At 45.7% G+C, this 22,800-nt stretch overlaps 1 protein-coding gene across 4 annotated transcripts in view; it reads left to right on the top strand.

The window, feature by feature from the left end:
- The window catches only part of ZBTB7C (zinc finger and BTB domain containing 7C), a 294,397-nt gene that overhangs the window by 176,188 nt on the left and 95,409 nt on the right, over window positions 1-22,800 (top strand). The gene's annotated exons all lie outside the window — the stretch shown is intronic.

Genomic DNA, 22,800 nt, shown 5'->3' with positions numbered 1-22,800 from the left:
CCCCTTTGCTAGGAGCTGTGTGCTGAATAAAAGCTTTTCAAGTGGTGCTTTTACTAAATAGATAATGGAATGGCATTTTATTTTCTGCTTTAATCCATTATGTTAGTGTACGGAGGAATATCTATCTGATAGAGTGTAAGATACCAGAGCCAGAGAGTCAAACCACTTCCTTTTTTATTTCTCTGAAGCAAATTTTGTGTTTTGGACAGGCACCAGGCTCATGGCACTGGAAACTCAAATCTTCTGCAGCAGAATGGCGACAGCATGTGCAACTCTGAATAGCAGTGCAATGGTGTGTCCCAGTCCTCATTTGGAGCGGTCACAGCTAGTGGTGAAAAAGCAGTTTGCACTGCATGGCCCATTCAGTCTATGTTCTCTCTGCAGACACTGCCAATAAACAGGGCCGCCCAGAGGATTCAGGGGGCCTGGGGCAAAGCAATTTCGGGGGCCCCTTCCATAAAAATAACTTGCAATACTCTAGTAACATGTATTTGGAAATGTAAAAAATAACCAATGAAATACATTCAAAAATGAATTTTTAATAATTTGAAAATACACAAAATACATTATTTAAAAACATTAAATGCTTTAATGGTATGTATACATTTGCAATTACATAATGGGCTGTTGCTGGGTGATGGTGATGGTTGGTGCCAATGGGCTGTCGCTGCCTGGGGGTGGTGCTACTGTTGCCCAGGGCTGGGTGGGGAGCTGGGCTCTGGGTCGGGAGGTGCCCGGCTCAGAGGGGCTGGGCTCAGAGCTAGGGGTCAGGGCTGCGGGGGGAGCCCAGTTCAGAGGGGCTGGGCTGGGCTCAGAGCTGGGGGTCAGGGCTGTGGGGGCATGGGATCGGAGGGTGCCCGGCTCAGAGGGGCTAGGCTCAGAGCGGGGGTCAGGGCTGTGGGGGGATGGGGTCGGAGGGTGCCCGGCTCAGAGGGGCTTACCATGCCGCTTACCCCCGCCTCCCAGAGCCTCAGCGAGCCGCGTCCAGGAGCTCCTGCTGCTCGGCCCGCCGGAGCTCACAGCCCTGCCCCCTTACCACGAGGCTCCGAGCGGGAGGACCTCAAGCCCCACCCGAGCCACGCCGCTGCAGCGCTGTCCAGGGCCGCTACTGGTCGTGGCGCGCTGAGGCGCCGGGGGATGGGGGAAGGCGAAGGCGGAGGCGGGGCGGAGCCTCCGACATTCTCGTGGGGGCCCCTGTGGGGCCTAGGGCAAATTGCCCCACTTGCCCTCCCCCCCGGGTGGCCCTGCCAATAAAGGGGCCAGTTGAAATCTCTCCACCATGGAACTGGGCTGAGAACTTCCTGCTTATGTCACAGCAGATGTAGAACAGCTATCTGTTGGCGATATTGCTCTGTAGAGAAGAAGGGTGGTAGGGATTAAGATATGGGCATCTGGGTTCAGTTCCCATCTGTGCCTGAGCCTTCCAGTGTATAAGTCTCTTAAGCCCTGATCTAGCAAAGTGCTTAAAGTTAAGAGTGTATTTTAGTGCTTTGTTGGGTTGGCCCCTTAGCCTCTCCATGCCTCAGTTTCCCACCTGTAAAATGGGGATACTTCTCAACTAGCTCACAGGGATGTTGCGAGAATAAATTCCTTCATGATTTTGCCCTGCTCAGTTACTATGGTAATGGGGCCATGCAAGCAAATAGGCCGATGCTAGTCAGCCATCACAAACCTCATTTGGATTTGAACTGGTGAGAAAAGGCTTCACGTTGTATTTACCAATCCCGCGAGCAACTCGTTCTCCCACTTTTGTTCTGTAACATCTGCTATTTTTTGCTCCAGGCATTATCATAGTTGGTTGCTGTGAACTGAATATCATGCCGGGCACCTAGGACAAGTCATCAAGGCCATAAGCGTGATATATCTAGGCACTGGAGTTACATTTTCCCCCCCCCCAGCGAGTTTTTATTGTAGGAGCAATGCTGTGCAGGTAACTTCTAACCCACGGAAAGGTGGGCGGGCTCATTCTCTCGCCTTAGTGTTGCAGCTTTTCCAAGAAACTCTAAACTGGGGAGAACAGAGAGAATGGTCTTTTCTAACATGTCATTCAGGATCGCCTGTAATTGTTAGCTGGAGTGCCTGCTCCGAGGAGCCCAGAGAGCAGTTGGCTGCTGGGTTAGGAAAGAAACAAGAAACTTTGGGAACCAGAAAAGGGGCATTAATCCTGTGGAGGCTCATCCTTACTAATTCTTTGTTTCCGTCAAAAACCCAGCCCTTAGCGGCTTTCTTGAATGAACCCAGTGTTTGTGCCTCCAAAAACAACTTGGTCCAGTGAAAAATAAGAGCTGCTACTGTGTCGTGAATGGTTTGAAATGCTTTTTTCTTTAACTTGCATCTGTGACCCATCTGTACAGTAAAATCCTATTTGTGTATATATATATACACACACACGCACACACATAATCCCTGCTAAGCAAAATTGTCCAAGGGTCTGATCCTGCAGCCCTTAGGGCTATTGAAGTCAGCTGGACTGGTCATGTGAGAAAAGGCAACTCAGTGTATAAGGTTTTCAGGATCCGGCCCAGAGAGCTGTACAGAGAGAGCTGATCAGAAGCCAAAGAGAATAGGAAAGTTTTAAGGAGAGATTTAAAGAGGGGAAGTGACTCAGTAGCTTGGAGGGAAGTGAAGAGGGAAAGGGAGGGTGGAGGAAGAGAGTTCCAGATAGACGGGGTGGTGGGGATGGGTGGGCAGCATGAATGAAAGGATGGCCCCTCCCTCAGCTGCAGGGAGCTGCTGGAAGGGGACAGATGGGCGGCCAGGACTGGAGGATCAGAGTGCGTGGGAAGTGGGGGAGGTGGATGTGACATTGGGGAGGCTCCCAATAACAAACTTTTCATAGCGTGGACCACATTTTAATAGGGAGATTGTCTTGCAGGCCACCTCCCCTCCCATTCACAATCACATAACATCTCCGGGCCAGCCCCAGCAATTGCTTGGATGGAAAAGCAGTATTAGGAAAGCACTTAATGTATTTTAGCTGTCTTCTAATGCAGTTAAGCAGCTGGAAATGAGGCGAGCTGGCACCATGTCAGTAACCAGCTCTGCAAGGACTGTCCGCAGATGAAGGGCAAGATGAATAATTACGGGCCTGGAAAAACTCTCGCATGAAAAAAGACTGAAAAGATTGGGGTCGTTTACCTTAGAAAGGAAACGAATAAGAGGGGACATAAGTGTGTATAAAATAAAAAATGGTCTAGAGAAGGTAGGTCAGGAGCATCTGTTCTTCCTGTCTCATAACACAGAAAAGGCAGCAAATTCAACACTCATAACAGAAAATACTTCTCCACTCAACATGTAATCAGACTGGGGAACTCACTGCCACAAGATGTCATTGAAGCCAAGAACTTAGTAAGATTCAAATTGGGATTGGATGCTTATAAGCCAAATATCCAGAGTTCTTAATTACTGCAGAGAGAGTGAGTATTGGAAGGTGTATTAAACTCATGCTTCAGGATTTAAACCGATCTCTAACGGTTAAGGATTAGGATCAGACCTTCATGGGGGCAGATTATGCAACATCCGCTGTGAGGTTTCTTGCGCCTTTCTCTGAAGCATGTGGTGCTGGCAAAGATGCCGGAGTACGTGGACTAAGGGTCTGATATGGCAATTCCTATTTTCACTCTGCAAGCCGCCAGCTGGCTGCAGACCAGAATGTGAAAACCTCTGCAACAGAGAATTCTGAAAACTAGGAGGGCAGTTTTGAAGTGGACTCTGGGATGGATAGGAAGCCAACAAAAAAGGAACAAGAGATAACTCCTGCACTGAGAGCATAATCTGGCCAAAGCAGTTGGGACACCCTGAAGATTAGACAGAAGAAAATGTACAGCAGGAAGGCCATATAATGAGGAATTGTAGTAATCAAGGTGGAAGAAGATTAAAGCACAAGCAAAGTTGCAGCAGAGACAGGCTCAAGGGAAGGAGAAAGTCTGGCAGTGCTCCAGAGGTGATAATAGGCAGATTTACTGACCAAAGAGAGGTGGGAGACTAAAATAAAGTAATGTTGGAGGTCAAGAATGACTCCAAGTGTTTGGGCTTTGAAGCAAAGTTAAAATCTGAGCTAAAGACATAGGGCCGTGGGACATAAACTGTGATTTTTACTAAATACATCGATTTAAAAAAAAATCTAAGAATGTTACATTTGTTACCGCAAAATCTGGAGCTGAGATCTACAGCTGAGCTCTACCAGGTTGCACATTGGCAGGTCTGAGTGGAGTATTTTTTGTTTGGAGATGACCCTGAACCAAAACCCTTTCATCTGGAAACCACTGAACTTTAGGACAGTTCTGATCCAGATCTGAATTGAGCAACTAGGTCTTAGCTGCTGTATAATGGACCTGAACCAGAACCTGGAACCCAAGATGTTCAGATCCAGATGTAAATGTTGTGACTGGGACTAGTTCCCATGGTTAGCAGAGAGGACACTTCAGGCCGTACCCCTGTGTGGCTGGGGGATAGTTCAGGAGATTTTTTTCTTTCTCTTTTCCTACAGCAGAAGAACAAACTGTTAAAGCTTGCCACAAGCAAGCACGAGGGACACTAGTATTTATTGGGGCAAAGCTTCCTCCCTTTGGGGCAGTCCTACCAATGCAGCTCTCTGCCTGGCAAACATCCTCGAACAGCACAAGTTCCCTGCTTTGAAGAAATGGACGTGCCAGCTGCAAGGCAAAGAGATGCAGTAGGAACAAGGTGAGGTTGGGTGGGAGGCAGCAATCACCAATGGTCTGATGACATGTGGGCTGTGGTCTCCATAAATTTCTATTAGAATCATTAGGAACTGAATCATAGAATCATAGAATCATAGAATATCAGAGTTGGAAGGGACCTCAAGAGGTCATCTAGTCCAACCCCCTGCTCAAAGCAGGACCAATTCCCAGCTAAATTATCCCAGCCAGGGCTTTGTCAAGCCGGGCCTTAAAAACCTCCAAGGAAGGAGACTCCACCACCTCCCTAGGTAACGCATTCCAGTGTTTCACCACCCTCCTAGTGAAATAGTTTTTCCTGATATCCAACCTGGACCTCCCCCACCGCAACTTGAGACCATTGCTCCTTCTCCACTGAGAACAGCCGAGCTCCATCCTCTTTGGAACCCCCCTTCAGGTAGTTGAAGGCTGCTATCAAATCCCCCCTCATTCTTCTCTTCTGGAGACTAAACAATCCCAGTTCTCTCAGCCTCTCCTCATAAGTCATGTGCTCCAGACCCCTAATCATTTTTGTTGCCCTCCGCTGGACTCTTTCCAATTTTTCCACATCCTTCTTGTAGTGTGGGGCCCAAAACTGGACACAGTATTCCAGATGAGGCCTCACCAATGTCGAATAAAGGGGAACGATCACGTTCCTCGATCTGCTGGCAATGCCCCTACTTATACAGCCCAAAATGCCGTTAGCCTTCTTGGCAACAAGAGCACACTGTTGACTCATATCCAGCTTCTCGTCCACTGTGACCCCTAGGTCCTTTTCTGCAGAACTGCTACCTAGCCATTCGGTCCCTAGTCTGTAGCAGTGCATGGGATTCTTCCGTCCTAAGTGCAGGACTCTGCACTTGTCCTTGTTGAACCTCATCAGGTTTTTTTCTGCCCAATCCTCTAATTTGTCTAGGTCCCTCTGTATCCGATCCCTACCCTCTAGTGTATCTACCACGCCTCCTAGTTTAGTGTCATCTGCAAACTTGCTGAGAGTGCAGTCCACACCATCCTCCAGATCATTAATAAAGATATTAAACAAAACCGGCCCCAGGGCCGACCCTTGGGGCACTCCACTTGAAACCGGCTGCCAACTAGACATGGAGCCATTGATCACTACCCGTTGAGCCCGACGATCTAGCCAGCTTTCTATCCACCTTACAGTCCATTCATCCAGCCCATACTTCTTTAACTTGGTGGCAAGAATACTGTGGGAGACAGTATCAAAAGCTTTGCTAAAGTCAAGAAATAACACATCCACTGCTTTCCCCTCATCCACAGAGCCAGTTATCTCATCATAGAAGGCAATTAGGTTAGTCAGGCACGACTTCCCCTTCGTGAATCCATGCTGACTGTTCCTGATCACTTTCCTTTCCTCTAAATGTTTCATAATTGATTCCTTGAGGACCTGCTCCATAATTTTTCCAGGGACTGAGGTGAGGCTGACTGGCCTGTAGTTCCCCGGATCCTCCTTCTTCCCTTTTTTAAAGATGGGCACTACATTAGCCTTTTTCCAGTCATCTGGGACCTCCCCCGATCGCCATGAGTTTTCAAAAATAATGGCTAATGGCTCTGCAATCTCACCCGCCAACTCCTTTAGCACCCTCGGATGCAGAGCATCCGGCCCCATGGACTTGTGCACGTCCAGTTTTTCTAAATAGTCCCGAACCACTTCTTTCTCCACAGAGGGCTGGTCACCTTCTCCCCATGCTGTACTGCCCAGTGCAGCAATCTGGGAGCTGACCTTGTGCGTGAAGACAGAGGCAAAAAAATCATTGAGTACATTAGCTTTTTCCACATCCTCGGTCACTAGGTTGCCTCCCTCATTCAGTAAGGGGCCCACACTTTCCTTGATTTTCTTCTTGTTGCTAACATACCTGAAGAAACCCTTCTTGTTACTCTTAACATCTCTTGCTAACTGCAACTCCAAGTGTGATTTGGCCTTCCTGATTTCACTCCTGCACGCCTGAGCAATATTTTTATACTCCTCCCTGGTCATTTGTCCAATCTTCCACTTCTTATAAGCCTCTTTTTTGCGCTTAAGATCAGCAAGGATTTCACTGTTTAGCCAAGCTGGTCACCTGCCATATTTACTATTCTTTCTACACATCGGGATGGTTTGTTCCTGCAACCTCAATAAGGATTCTTTAAAATACAGCCAGCTCTCCTGGACCCCTTTGCCCTTCATGTTATTCTCCCAGGGGATCCTGCCCATCTGTTCCCTGAGGGAGTCAAAGTCTGCTTTTCTGAAGTCCAGGGTCCATATTCTGCTGCTCTCCTTTCTTCCTTGTGTCAGGATCCTGAACTCGACCATCTCATGGTCACTGCCTCCCAGGTTCCCATCCACTTTTGCTTCCCCTACTAGTTCTTCCCTGTTTGTGAGCAGCAGGTCAAGAAAAGCTTTGCCCCTAGTTGGTTCCTCCAGCACTTGCACCAGGAAATTGTCCCCTACGCTTTCCAAAAATTTCCTGGATTGCCTGTGCACCGCTGTATTGCTCTCCCAGCAGATATCAGGGTGATTAAAGTCTCCCATGAGAACCAGGGCCTGCGATCTAGCAACTTCTGCTAGTTGCCAGAAGAAAGCCTCGTCCACCTCATCCCCCTGGTCTGGTGGTCTATAGCAGACTCCAACCACGACATCACCCTTGTTGCTCCCACTTCTCAACTTTATCCAGAGACTCTCAGGTTTTTCTGCAGTATCATACCGGAGCTCTGAGCAGTCATACTCCTCTCTTACATACAACGCAACTCCCCCACCTTTTCTGCCCTGCCTGTCCTTCCTGAACAGTTTATATCCATCCATGACAGTACTCCAGTCATGTGAGTTATCCCACCAAGTCTCTGTTATTCCAATCACATCATAGTTCCCTGACTGTGCCAGGACTTCCAGTTCTCCCTGCTTGTTTCCCAGGCTTCTTGCATTTGTGTATAGGCACTTAAGATAACTCAATGATCGTCCCTCTTTCCCAGCATGAGACAGGAGTCCTCCCCTCTTGCGCTCTCCTGCTTGTGCTTCCTCCCAGGATCCCATTTCCCCACTTACCTCAGGGCTTTGGTCTCCTTCCCCCGGTGAACCTAGTTTAAAGCCCTCCTCACTAGGTTAGCCAGCCTGCTGGCGAAGATGCTCTTCCCTCTCTTCGTTAGGTGGAGCCCGTCTCTGCCTAGCACTCCTTCTTCTTGGAACACCATCCCATGGTCGAAGAATCCAAAGCCTTCTCTCCGACACCACCTGCGTAGCCATTCGTTGACTTCCACAATTCGACGTTCTCTACCCCGGCCTTTTCCTTGCACAGGGAGGATGGACGAGAACACCACTTGCGCCTCAAACTCCTTTATCCTTCTTCCCAGAGCCACGTAGTCTGCAGTGATCCGCTCAAGGTCATTCTTGGCAGTATCATTGGTGCCCATGTGGAGAAGCAGGAAGGGGTAGCGATCCGAGGGCTTGATGAGTCTCGGCAGTCTCTCCGTCACATCGTGTATCCTAGCTCCTGGCAAGCAGCAGACCTCTCGGTTTTCCCGGTCAGGGCGGCAGATAGATGACTCAGTCCCCCTGAGGAGGGAGTCCCCGACCACCACCACCCTCCTCCTCCTCTTGGGAGTGGTGGTCGTGGAACCCCCATCCCTAGGACAGTGCATCTTTTGCCTTCCAATCGGTGGAGTCTCCTTCTGCTCCCTTCCCTCAGATGGGCCATCTAGTCCACTCTCCGCATTAGTACCTGTAGAGAGAACATGGAAACGATTGCTCACCTGTATCTCCATTGCTGGTGCATGGACGCTCCTCTTTCTCCTTCTGGAGGTCACATGCTGCCAAACCTCCTCACAATCCTTCTGTCCCTGCTGCGCCTGCTCTGAATCTTCAGAACATTGTGGCCGTAGAAGCATCTCCTGACGTCTGTCCAGGAAATCTTCATTTTCCCTTATGCAACGCAGAGTCGATACTTGTTTCTCCAGCCCTCGAACCTTCTCCTCCAATATGGAGACCAGCTTGCACTTTGTACAGACAAAGTCACTTCTGTCCTGCGGAAGAAAGACAAACATGGCACAACCTGTGCAGGTTACAACAGCTGATCGCTCACCTTCCATATCACCGTCCTCTTAGGAGCTTCCTCTGAAGATAAAGGTTGTTTTATTTTTATACTTTAAAGGGATTTACTTTCTCAAGTTTAAATTTAGATTCTCTCCTCTCATTAGCAACCCCTTTTAGGAATAGATTATGCTAGAAAGAAAGGAAGTTTAGGACACTAATCTAGGATTTAGGAGATCTGCATTCTAGTCCCTGCATTGCTACAGACTTTCTTTGTGACCTTGGTCAAGTCCCTTAGCCTCTGTAATGCTTTCCTACCTCACTGGAGTGTTGTGAGGATAAAATACATTGAGAGGTGCTTAGATACTGTGGTAATGAGAGACATGTATGTATCTTAGATAGATTTGGTGGCCTTATCCTAAATGCCCCAAATTCAGCCTGTCAAGGCCTTGGATGGGGCAGCATGCCCCTTAAACAGCCGGTCTTCCTCCCAGACTGGCCCCTCATATACCGCTCTTCTTCTTGCGGTTGTTAAAAAAACCTCTCCCTCTATCTGCATCCCAAGTGCAGTTGCAAAGGTTACAGAACGATAAAAGAAAGTAGCTCCCTTTAATGAGACTCCTTAGGCTAATGTAATTTTGAAATAGCAAACTGATCCAGCACACTCATTTCCAATAGCTACAGTTTAAAAAGGTGGATGGAGATTTGATCCAAATATAGCCTCTGCCTTCTGGGTGCTCATTCGTTGTGAAATTTTAGCCCCTTCTGGACCTTATCATTCAAAATCAAATCTGTGGTTCATAGAGCGCCGACAGCCTAGGATTTGATAGACCGTTGGCTGTCAAACTTGGTATTCTACTTACAGAAGCTGATAACTCCTAATGTTTCAGAAGCAACTGACACCCTCCTTCTCCCACCATTCCTGTTGAATACTCCCTACCAGCAGTGCGGAGTATAGGCGAAGAAAACGATTAGCTCACTCACTGACCCGTGAGACTGGATCACCCTTACCTAATCTCCATAAGTAAAAATGTTATTGGTCATAAAATGATCCAGACCTTCCGAAAATCTAAAATCCGCAATACTGGTGAGTAGATGTTTGGTGAAGAAGTGTTTCCACCTATTTGATTTATATTGATCAGTCATTAGTTTAATCGAGTGACCGCTTACTTTTTTGTTATGGGTAACTGCAAGGGGCCATCACTATTCCCCTCATAACTTTGAATGGCTCAGTGAAGTCCCCACTAATTTTCTCCCTACCTTGTTTTTTTCCATCATCCTTTCATCGTGCAACTCTGGAAATCTTTATTTCCCTTCTCTAAACCTTTACAGTTCTTGCAATCTCTTTCTGAAGATGAGACAGAACTGGATCCAGTGTTCCAGAGGAGAGTGTGGCATGAGTGGCTGCAGTGTCATCTTAACCCTCCTTTAAATGGATTCTCTTTATATCAGTTTTCTTCAAAGCATTACAGGGTATTTAATGTTGATAATACCCAGCACTTACATGCAACTTCATGGGTTAAAAGCAATGTACAACGAACTGTTAACTAATCAGTGACATCCTGTTCTCAAACCCTTGTGACAGTAGCTATGTAAGCTATCTAAGGTACTTTTAGATAGTGCTCATCACCGTACTATCTTAGCTCCTCGCAGTCTTTAAATTCATCCTTCCAGGGCCGGCTCCAGGGTTTTGGCTGCCTCAAGCAGCCAAAAAAAAAAAAAAAGCCGCGATCACGATCTGCGGCGGCAATTTGGCGGAAGGTCCTTCGCTCCGAGCGGGAGTGAGGGACCGTCCGCTGAATTGCTGCCGAATAGCTGGACCTGCCGTCCCTCTCCGGAGTGGCCGCCCCAAGCACCTGCTTGCCAAGCTGGTGCCTGGAGCCGGCCCTGCATCCTTCCAACACCCCTGCGAGGTAGGGAATTGCTTTTACCACCATTTTGCAGAAAAGGAATAGAGGACATTTTGCAGAGAGGAACAGAGACTAAGGCCCTGAAATCAATGGGAGTTAGGCGCCTAAATACCTTTGAGCAGTGGTTCTCGCGGGGGCCACGAGCAGGTTTCAGGGGGTCCACCAAGCAGGACCAGGTTTAGACTTGCTGGGGCCCAAGGCAGAGAGCCAAAGTCCCACAGCACGGGGCTGAAGCCTGGGGCCCTGAGCAATTTAGCTTCATGGTGCCCTCTGTGGCACAGGGCCTGGGCAATTGCCCTGCCTGCTACCCCTTAATGCTGGCCCTGGCTTTTATATGCAGAAAACCAGTTATTGTGGCACAGGTGGGCCGTGGAGTTTTTATAGCATGTTTGGGGGCCTCAGAAAGAAAAAGGTTGAGAACCCTGCCTTTGAGGATCTGGGTCTAAGTGACTTGTCCAAGGTCTCACAAGAAGTTTGTAGCAGAGCAGGGAACTGGTCCCAGGTCTCTGCAGTGCCACAGAAGCACACTAACCACTGGGCAATCCTTCCTCGTTTCACAAATGGAAAAACTGAAGTGCACAGAAATTAAGGGACTTGCTCATGGTCACACAGTGAGCAAGGGGCAGAGTCAGAAATAGAATCTAAGTTGAGTCCCCTATTGCATCTACTAGGCTATGCTGCTTCCCTGTATGAAATATGAGACTTTCTTCAGCAGTTCCATAATAATAATACTTTGCCTGTATAGCTTTTTCCATCCAAGGGTCTCAATGCACTTTACAAACATAATGAACTTAACCTCCAAACATACCTCTGAGGTAGTAGATAAGTGTTATTCCAGTTTGAAGGGTGGAGGCAGGGAAGCTGAGGCACAAAGGAGTAAGTGATTTGCCCGAGGCCACGTTATATTGGTGATATCACCCAGATGTCCTCACTTCCTCTCTGCCTTACCCACAGGACCGTCCTTCCTCTCTCTATGGTAAAGGCAGATTTGCAGCATTTTCGTGCCACCAAGCTCCTTTTTGTAAAGCTCAAGACAATAACAAGAGATCTGTGTCATTACAGTGGAATTGGTGCGAAAAGCTCTGTGAACATTTGTCTGAATCCCGGGGGACAGGAAATTTGAAAGAATCATCTCTCCAATAGATTAGCTGGATTAATAGAGCCAAACTACTGCAGTGGTTACAGTGATGGAGGATGCTGAAGATCTGCTCTATCGCAAGCTGAATCTGGAATCCTGTCAAAACAGGGAGAAGCCCAGATCAGTTATGCGTGCTGTAAAGTAATTAAATACATCAAAGAGATATACCCTATTCCTCTCTCTAATGACCAGGCATTAGAATTGACTTCTGTGGTTTGTAAGATCTTGACCTGAAGACATCTCATAACAGTGGGGAATGGATAGGAAATGTAGCAATAACGTGCATCTATAATGCATCTGGTTGTCCTCTAGTTTCTCTCCTTGCCATTGCTATGTCCATTAGCTCATAAGTGGAGGAGTTTTTGAATAAGTTAGTTTGGAGCAGCCGGGCTGGGATGATAAGAGCCGGCATATGTACAGCGTGATACTGTTACCTTCTGCCGCGTAGGCCAGTATAGAAATGGGGGCTGCTTCTTCTTTGAATAAAAATAGTAAATTGAGAATTTAAAAATCAAATTAGCGCACAGAGGAGCTCAATAAATTGTTGGGGCTATAGACAAGCGCAGGAGTGAAATGGATTCATTAAAATACAAATTATTTAAGAGACCAACCTGGAATGCTATTATGCAGCGTGTCAGTGACTCATTTTCATTTCACTGAGGCTCGGCTACAGTTTGCCTGCACATGATGAATGAGCACTTTTTACTCCTTTTTTTGAAACGTGGCACAATATATGCAGTTAGCGCCGTAGTGTCTTTCGCCCTGTTAAAATCAGGCCCTCGAGGAGCAATCAGAGTGAAATCTTCGGGGAACACCTCACATGGACTACAAAGTTAAGCATAGTGAAGAAGTAACTGCAGTCTAGCTACCCCCGCCTGTTTGGTCCTCAGCTGTAGTGTGCCTCACTACTATGCAGTATGTTCCCACACAGCTCTGCTTCCTCTTGCCACACTCTGGCTTCGCCTATTTGGGATTTAGCTGAAATGAGGCTTACGCTTTGTGGCCCAGATTCTGGGCTCAGTGACAACCGTGTAAATCTAGCCATGGATTTACCTCAGAATTAGACCCTGCTTAAGCATGCGCCTAACCTTAGTCACATAAAACCAATGGCACCACTGTGCTTAAAGTAAGGCATCTGCTTAAGTACCTAAAATATGCTTTAGTCAAACAAAGGTTATTGGGCTCAGCATAGGAGTAACCTGATGATGTTTTGTGACCTGTGCCATGCAGGAGGTCAGACCACATGATTTAATGGTCCCGACTGGCCTTAGTCTATGAATCTACTGTGCTGAATTGAGGCCTTACACAGCAGCTTCTGATTATAATATAATTCCAGTACTCTTTGAGCCTGCTCCTCCAGTCAGTGGGTGTGTTGCCTGAGTAAGGACTGTAAGATAAGGGACCCTTGTCTTCTGCAGATATTTTCCTCTCCTCTATATAGTTTGCTCTGGTTCTGTAGTTCAATCCTTGCCCAGAACAGAGATGAAAATGTTCTGTCTCCTAAAGTGTTAATTGCAGCTGAATAAAGTTGTAGCTGACTCCCCTGTAACAAGGCTCGGTTAGGAGATTGGAGCTTTAGCTGTGTGAAAATGTGTAGGAGAGGCTAAGAAAAACATTCCGGCCTAAGCAGAGAGATTGGGGTGGGGGTAGGGATGCGGGTTGGGTCGGAGCGGGAGGGCAGAAGAAGAGAGTTGAGGTAATATCTTTTTTAGAGGGACAGAGTGTTTGTGGTTACATCGCATTCCTAAATCTGCCTTCTCATGAATTAGGCTATGGGACTGGCAGAGAAAGAAGAGGTGGGGTGAGCCAGTCCAAACCGGCCTGGCAGCAAAAGGGGCGTTTTCTTGGCATGGCTTTCACCAAGCGTCCTGGCACTGCAAGCCCTCTGAGAACCTCATACAAAGCTCAAGCATTTAAAGGGACACCATCAGGTTAACGTCAGCCAAAAATCTGAAAAGAAAAATCTTGAAAATCATTAAAAATCTTAACATGTATTTAAATAGCAACGGCAACCACTTTTTAATTGGTTTCGATTTGCAGTGTTTGCAAACAATCCTGCATTGTGCTCCTGCATGAGAACCAGAAAGATGGGATTCAAAAGGGGAAACTGACTAGTTTATTTTCCTTGGCCAAGCTGAGAGAAATGCACAGTTGGATTTTTAATGTCAAGAATATTTAAGGAGCAGAGAATTTTTCACCAGTACATCTCAAAAGGCTAGATTTTGCCACCATAACACATGCTGAGTAGAACCTTCCTTACTCCATAACTCGTCCCGTTGGCACCCAAGAGACAACTCGTGAAATTGGGTATTGTTCAGCTCGAGTATGGATATTGTAGTGCCGCCCAGTTTGCTTCACAGCAGGTGGAAAGCATGATCACCCTCACTTTGTGGGTGGGGAAATGGAGGCACAGAGGGGTTAAGGCCAAATTTTTCAAAAGTGGCCACTGATTTTTCAGGTGCCTCCGTTTTGGGGGCTTTCAGTCTTGGGGGCATCCAAAACAAGAGACAACCAACATCAGCAGCCACTTTGGAAGATGTGTGTCTCTGTGACTTGCTCAAGGCCAGACAGAGTTTAGGGACAGGGTGATGAAACATGTCTGGCAGAATGGAGTCAGCGTGACTTCTTTTCTCTGAGAATGAGATGGGGTTTCTGTAATGTCCTGGCATTAGATAAGACTTTGATTTAATGCCTTATCTCCTGAATTCACCTTCAGTGCTAACAATACGTTCTAATGCTGTGCTCCAGTGTGGAGGATAGATGGGGCCTCTTTGGGTTAAACATCTGGGCGTTGAATGGCTGACCGCGCTTTGTCCCTGAAGCAAAAAGCCCTCCAAGGAGCCCTTGAGCAAGATTTTGAACGGAGAGTTTTCAGTCATTGTTTAGTAGCAAAGTCACATGTAAATGCAAGGTAAGGAGAGTGTGATGCTGTTAGCCAGAGTTCATATCCAGAGCATCAGAAAGTTGCTTAGAGCCCTTGTTGAACTCATAATGCTCAAGGACACATCTCAGAGAGCACATACAATTCTGAACAGCCCTTTAAAAATGCCAGTGCATGAAAAATGCATTTGAGGCCAACTTCATCCCTGATGTAACTTCATTGGCTTCAGTGGATGAACTGGAATGATGAATGAACATAGGAATAATTAATGTTTTGCATTTCTGCAGAGCTTTTCTTCAAGGCCGATGCTAGCATCAACTAATTAAGTGACACAGCCTGAGCTGGGCAAACCCTGCAGGGTTCAGTCTGTGAACCAAACCTACAGGTCATTGTACAAGGGTTGCAAGTGAATCCATCCCTATCCTCAGTCCTCCATGTCAACATCCCATCCACCTTTCTCCTCCCCTCTGGCACATACTAGCCCTGGGGCACCTGGCATTGGCCACTGTTGGAAGACAGGATATTGGGCTAGATGGACCTTTGGTCTGACCCAGTATGGCCATTCTTATGTTCTTGGCACCAATCTCCCTTCCAAGAGCCTGGGCACATAGCCCTCTTATTAAATGGAGGGGGTGCCATCTGGCTGCCTTCTATCTTTGCGGTGGGAGGATTCACAGCCGGGGCCACTGTCTGTGCGCACACACACATGCACACACGCACTCCAAGGGTCCTCTGGTGACATGAACATGCCTGACACCTCCTAGATAAAATCCTCCATCTCCCACTGCAGCAGCGCTGAGCAACAGGGGCAGGTAATGTCCCATGGGGTCTATTGATGTAGCTGAGGAACCATCAGGAGTTGAGAAAAGAAGACTGACGGGGGGGAGGGGGGTTTAAGTCTTCAGATATGTAAAAGGTTGTCATAAAGAGGGCAGAGATCAATTGTTCTCCATGTCCACCGAGTATAGGACAAGAATCAGCTTAGTTTGCACCAAAGGAGATTTAAGTTAGATGTTAGGAGCAACTTTCTAACTATACGGATGGTTAAGCACTGGAACAGGTTACCAAGTGAGGTTGTGAAATCCTCACCACTGGAAGTTTGAAGAACAGGCTACACAAACACCTGTCCGAGATGGTGTTGGCTAAAGCTACATCTACACTACAAGCTAGGGGTGTGATTCCCTGGCTTGTGTACACATACTCAGGCTAGCTCTCATCAAGCTAGCGTGAGTACAAATAGCAGCGTAGCCACAGTAGCACAGGATGGTGTATGCCCAGGTAGCCTTTCCTTTGCTTGGTGGGTGGGGATTCTTGTGGCTACGGGAGGTTGGGGGTGAGGGAATTTGGTCCACGGGGGCAGAAGGCAGGATGGAGCCCTCTATTCTCATGGTTAAAGAAAAAGGAATCTCAAGAACTATATTTGAAATCTTCATTGAAATACCCTATCTGCCGAGCTCAATCTAATGGCCTGTGTATTGTCACTCTGTGTAGGAGAGACTTTTGGGATGTGGGGAAAGTCCCCAAGCAAGTGGAACATGTGGCAGCAGCAAACACGTTTTGCCGCCCTCTTCAGAGCCTGCCCACCGTTGGTCTAGCATTGTACACCAGTGCTGTAGCTCAGAGAATAGAGCCTCATGCTGATGGTTTAGGGTTCAAACCCTGCTGTCAGTCCATGTGGGGTTGTTTATATTTAGATCCCTGTCAATCTCCTGCTGTAGAAGGGGAGCCCGGCAGCTTGTCCTTTCAACCCTAATGCTTGGCTTATGTTTTCAAGGCTGTCTTTGCAAGGAAAAAGGGCTAGGGATTTACTCTTTAGAAAACGGAGCTTCTCCTTCCCTTTAGAGGGTTCATGGGCCCCAAAAGCCAGCTCTGGGCACAATATAAATAACAAATAAGATGAAATGAGACGTCATTCAGAGAGCTGGGAAGTGAATGTAAAGTCTTTGTAGCGTCTCTGTGAGCCTGCAGGAACTGAGCGGGATTTCTCCAGGAGGCGACTTGAACTTTTAATTGCATTTTGACTTTCCAGCTTGCTTCCCTTTAATCATCACTGTGCAGTTGAGTGGCTCCCACCCATCCTGGGAAGGTGAAACTGGAGCAAGACTGGAGACAGAGTGTGAACGAAGCCACACAAAGGGCTGCCAGGGTTGGTTGCCCAATGTTTAGACTGCACTTATAAATTATGACCTCGGTGAGCACCAAATCTGAACAATGCCTTAAATGAGATGGGACATGCACAGCCCATAGGAAACAATATGGTATGAGCCAGTCTACACCCAGGGATAAAGATAAAATAAATGATCTGTGTTTATACTGTAAATAGAGCACACTTCATGCACGCTGTGCTAATATGACACATCCAAACAGTATTCCCACATTTCCATCCATTGTCAAACCATGCTGGGAGGTATTTTAAGGCTTATAGTAATTTTGTTAGAAACTCTTCATAATGCATTACAGTAAAATGAAGGTCTGGAAAACATGCCCTATAGTGAGAGAGTAAAGAAGCTCAAACTATTTCATTTACCCAAGAGAAGGTTAAGAGGTGACTTGATCATGGTCTACAAGAACCTACATGGAGAAGAGACCTATCAGGAAAAGGCAAAATGAGATACACCTCTACTCTGATATAACGCTGTCCTCGGGAGCCAAAAAATCTTACCGCGTTATAGTTGAAAACACATTATATTGAACTTGCTTTCATCCCCCGGAGCACGCAGCCTCGCCCCCGCCCCCCCGAGTGCTGCTTTACCGCGTTATATCCGAATTCCTGTTATATCGGGTTGTGTTATATCGGGGTAGAGGTGTACTATGGTTGGAAACTGAAGCTAGACAAATTCAGACTAGAAATAAGATGCAAATGTTTACGAGTGAGTGTCATTAACCATTAGAGCAACTTATCATTCTCCATCATTTGCAGTCTTTAAACCTAGACTGGATTTTTATTATTTAATTGTATTATTGTAGCACCAAGGAGCCCCAGTTACGGATCAGGACTCCGCTGTGCTAATCACTGTACAAACACAGGACAGGAGGATTATATGTTTCTAAATGAGATGCTCTAGTTCAAACAGAAGTTGTGAGCTTGATGCAGAAATTACTGGGTGAGGTTCTTTGGCCTGTGTTATGCAGGAGGTCAAATTAGATGATCATTATGGTCTGACCTTAAAATCTGCGTATCCATGAATAAAATAACCCTTTGTTTTACATAGAAGATTTCCTGCAAACTGGATCCCAAAGCACTGTGTAGAGTTAACTAATAATACAAGTTAAAGAGTTAAATACTAAATAACAGAGGGATATTAAGAGCTACGGATAAGGGAGGAAAAATATTTTCAGATGACATTTGAAAAGATGTGCAGGGTTTTTGAGGCAAAGGAGGGCAAACATTGCAGAGGAGAATGCACTTGCGCCAACAGAAAGAAGATTGTGGCTGTCTGGTATACTGAATATTGTTAGGCTTTGAAGGATTAGATTGTTATCGGTAATTATTGGTAAATGTTGATTTCACTGCACACACACAAACCAACAAAAAAAATTCCATTGACGATGTTAATGAATTTTACAGATAGGCACAGTAAGAAAAATACTGCTTGAGAACTTATTAGAATTTGTTATGGATATTTGCTTTGTATATTTTGACATGTAAGGTGGATAATTTGTGTTTTAATGGTTATAAAGTTTTAACGTTTTGAATCTCTGAATGGCATCTACTGTCATTAAATAACTATTGTCTGGCCCCCTATTTTCTGCGTCCCCCTATAATCTCCCACATGTGTGAAAATTAAAATTGATTAAAAAATGTAAAATGCTTAAAACCAATAATTTGTTGCAACTGTGAAAATTTAGATTGATAAATAAAAAAGCTTAAAAATAAGCATTGTTATTAGCCATTGAAATGATAAAAGAATAAAAACAGGACAGCTATTCCTATTATATAATGCTGTTGGAAGAAGCGGAGATAAAAGTCTGGATCTTTCCAAGGGAAAAAGAAATGACCCAAGATGTCAATTTCAACTGAAAGACCATACAAGTTCAACATTTTCATTTTTCACATTGTATGTTGTAGCAGTTTGCTGGGCAGGGTCAGGGAACAGATAATGAATCTGCAGAAATGCAGTTATTTGTATAGCCGAGCCCATTAGAGCTAAGATTCTGTCAACTTTTCCATATGAAAGGACATTTTTCATAGGGTTGCGGCTTGGACATAAATAGTTTCATTTCAGACTGAAACAGTCAGTAAGTTCCCAGCCTGTGAGCACTTTTTAAACATGATATTGGGAAGGAAATCAGGTCTATCGCATTTGTAATGTGGGAGAAGCAAAATGACATGTTTGCCTCTAGCCATTAACATGAAATTCTGCAGGCATCTATGGCCTAATCCAAAACCCCTGGAAGTCAGGGGGAGTCTTTCCATTTATTCCAGTGAGTTTGGATCAGGTCCTTATTCCATAATAGGGAATAGCTGCTTGTGCACTGAGTCACGGTCTAGGCCTGGGCATAGGAGTAGTAGCTAGGGACTCCTGAGTTCTGATTTGAGCTCTGATACTGATTCCCCTCTGTAGCTGTGGGGAAGTCACTGAAAGCTGGATTGTCCTTGAGTCCTTGCCTGGAGAGGGTGGCGTGGGGAGACAAGCAAAGAGCTGCTCTCTCGCCTTGTGCAAGCGTCAGAGACAATTCGCTGTCGTCTGCACTCAGGGGATTGTGATTCATGAGGTGAATGCCATATTCCAAAGCTGCGCATAACAGTTCATTGGGAAGAGGAGGGCTCAGGGGCCATGACAGAAGCTACAGTATTATCTAGTCCATTGGCAGGAAGGAAGGTCTTTTGGTTAAGGCACTAGCTGTGGGATTCAGGAGATTGGAGTTCAATTCCTGGCACTACTACAGCTTTACTAATCTAACTGATCACCAGATGTGGGGCTGGGAAGGGATTTCCCCCCAGGTCAGATTGACAGTGACTTGGGGGGGGGTCACCTTCCTCTGCAGCTGCGGTCCCCATCTGTAAATTGGGGTAGTAATACATTCTTTCTCCTACCCTTGGTTGGTCCAGTCCATTTAGAGCATAAACACTTCGGCAGAGACAATGTCTGACTATGGGTATGAACAGTGCCTGTCACAACGGGGCCCCCATATTGGCTGGGGCCTTTAAATGCTGCTGTCATGTGAGTTATGAATAACACTAATAATGTATGCTCTCCTTTAAAATTAATCTGTATTAACATTATTCATTTTCAGTAGCACCCACATTATCCTGCCAGCGTATAAACACAAATGGAAGTGGACTTCCTGCCTTGAAGCTCTGACCCTCTAAAAAGAAAAGAGTACGTTAAGCTTTAGAAACAAGCAGAAAGAACCGGCTGCTGCCTAAGGAATTTATACGGTAGCCGAGTAATCAAGCAATAGATGCAGTATTTATATATGTATTTATTTAAGCAGCTATATATGCATTCATTTGATTGATATGGCGTATCGGTGGGAGCAGCAGTTGTGGCCACTCTTCTCTCAGACACAGCCCTCACACTGTTTGTTATCCAAATGCTTTCTGGACTCTGACTGCAATTAAGCACAATGAAATGAGCGCGATCTTCAGTGCAGGGATTCACTATTGTTTCATACCTGCTTGGTGGTTGGTGGAGACAGGAAAAGGGTGAAGCTTAAGGATGAATTTAATTTGTAGTACTCAGACTTTGTGACTTATCAAAGCCCAGAGCTCCTCATGCTGCCACGTTGGGCATCCGTAGGTGTACAGCACGCAGTTTGACTGCGGAATAATGAAAATGCATCAGTGTCCTTGTAAACGGGGATGCGCCAGTCTCAGACAGTACAGAGGTTCCCTTTGGATAAGCACTCTGACCCTGATTCAGGAAAGCACTTAAGCTCATATTTAACTTTAAGCACATGTTTAAGACCTTTCCTGAAGCGGGGTCTCAAACTTTTGAAAGCTTATCAGACCTTTGCACGAGTTGGATCTGCAGAATTCCCTCTCTCTAATGGCCTTATCCGGCCCCCATCACCGAAGTAGCTGAGCACCTCACAATATCCTCACAGCACCTGGGAGGCAGGGCCAGAGCTATTAACCCCATTTTACGGATAGGGGAATGAGGCGCAGAGAACTTTGTTACTTGTCCAAGGTCCCATAGGAAGCCTGTGGCACACCAGGAAATGGAGCCCAGGTCTTCCAACTCCTAGCCTAGTTCCCTGGCCTCTGACTATCCTTCCTCTCAAATTGGATGGTCAATCTCACCAGAAAATGTCTACTGCTTTTCCTGCGCTCAGCTAGCCTAGAAATTGGGAAGGTGGGGAAAGTTATCGAAACATTTTCCAAACAACAGTAAAGGTTTAATTCAAAGTTTGGGCAGAGGTTCTGCTCAGGTCTTATTTCACCAGCCCTCCTTAAAACCTATTTGATACTTAAGTGATGTGTCTCATTCCTCATGCGAGAGATGTCTTCATGGTAGACAGAGGTGTGGGCTGTGATCCTGTTGTCCTTTACAAGCTAAGCAGAGTTGGGCTAGCTCAGTACTGTGATTGTACTAGGAGCACTGTCATTTGTCTAATGTGCACTAATGGCCCATGACACCATTAGTAAGAGTGAAGGAGTTCACCCCAGAAACCTGAGTAGATTCCAGTTTCGATGATATTCTGCCTAGCCAACATTTTCTCTCAAGTTTTACTTGGCTAGCCCATTCTTCTTCACTCAGTCTTAAACAGATCCAATGTGTTGCTTTTCACTGTTGAACAGTTGGTGTGCTTCAGCCCAGAGGTAGCTGCATTTTGGTGATTGTTGAAGTGGTTCCCTCTGTAGGGTTTATACTATGTATTAATTTGAGGCAGATACTCAGCTAATGTAAATGACTGTAGTTCCAGTGAAGACCGTGGGGTTTTATTGATTTACACCTGAGATTCTGGCATTCAGTAAAGTCCTTTGGGATCCCTTAGGATAAATCTGGCTTACAACTATTACAATTTTGAACAATACACCCTGTAAAATCTTTTGAACTCCAGCTAGATTGTTTTAATAAGGATTTAATTGCCTTAATAAGGATTTTTGCTGGTTTGTTATAGTCCTGGCTTTTTGGTTGAGAATGTTTTGGCAGCAGGTAACTCATGTTTTGACTCAGATTCTGCATATAAACGTAATATGGATGCCACAGAGAGTAATCTTCCATGACTCAGAATAGATAGCTTCTAATTCTGGCACTCGCTGGAAAGGGCTCCTGTCTCTGAAAAACATATGGTTATTAGAAATTAAATTTGTCCTTAAGACTCATCCCTTCCCCAATGCCCACAAGAAAGGAGCGAATAATAATGATTTTTATTAAAATAAAAGATAAAAATCAGCTACTGTCAATTGAATTGCCAGGATATGGACATCCCTAAACTATGTAACTGTATGATGACTCTGTTGTAGGCTTTGTCCATTCTCTCCCACACATCTCCTCCCTCTTGCTGTTTCCTTTCACTTGTTGCATCTCATCTAAAATTAAGCGCAGCTCCTTCAAACACTTGTGCATCTGCTTGACTTTATTACCGTGAGCAGTCCCACATGAAATCAGTGGGACTGCTCATAGTAGTGAAGTTGAGTATATGCATAAAGCAACAGAGGGTCCTGTGGCACCTTTGAGACAGAAGTATTGGGAGCATAAGCTTTCGTGGGTAAGAACCTCACTTCTTCAGATGCAAGTAATGGAAGTCTCCAGAGGCAGGTATAAATCAGTATGGAGATAACGAGGTTAGTTCAGTCAGGGAGGGTGAGGTGCTCTGCTAGCAGTTGAGGTGTGAACACCAAGGGAGGAGAAACTGCTTCTGTAGTTGGATGCATAAAGTGTTCACAGATCAGGGACTTAGAGTGTAAACATTTTGGGGAAGGGGAACTTATATTTTCATTTCGGTAACAGTTTCAATAGCATTTTTGATTAAAAAAAAAAGTCACCAAAAATTTGTGACAAAATGAAATTAAAATAAAAAGTTCATCAGATTTTCACCAAAAAAAAAAAAAAGGTCTTGAAAAAAAGGCCTCTTTTGGACAAATTACATTTTTCTTTGAAAAATTTTAACCAGGTGCGGAAGAGTGTTACTTTCAAAACTGAAAGCATTACTTTCTTTCTGCAAGTAACACTTTCAATACTTTGTTACTGTTTTCCAACTGGCAAAAATTGGAGAAT

The sequence above is a fragment of the Chrysemys picta genome, chromosome 6 (genome assembly GCF_011386835.1).
Source record: "Chrysemys picta bellii isolate R12L10 chromosome 6, ASM1138683v2, whole genome shotgun sequence".
Classification (NCBI taxonomy): Eukaryota; Metazoa; Chordata; order Testudines; family Emydidae; genus Chrysemys; species Chrysemys picta.
Note: the sequence above shows the minus strand (reverse complement) of the source record. Positions and strands in the feature narration are given on the sequence as shown.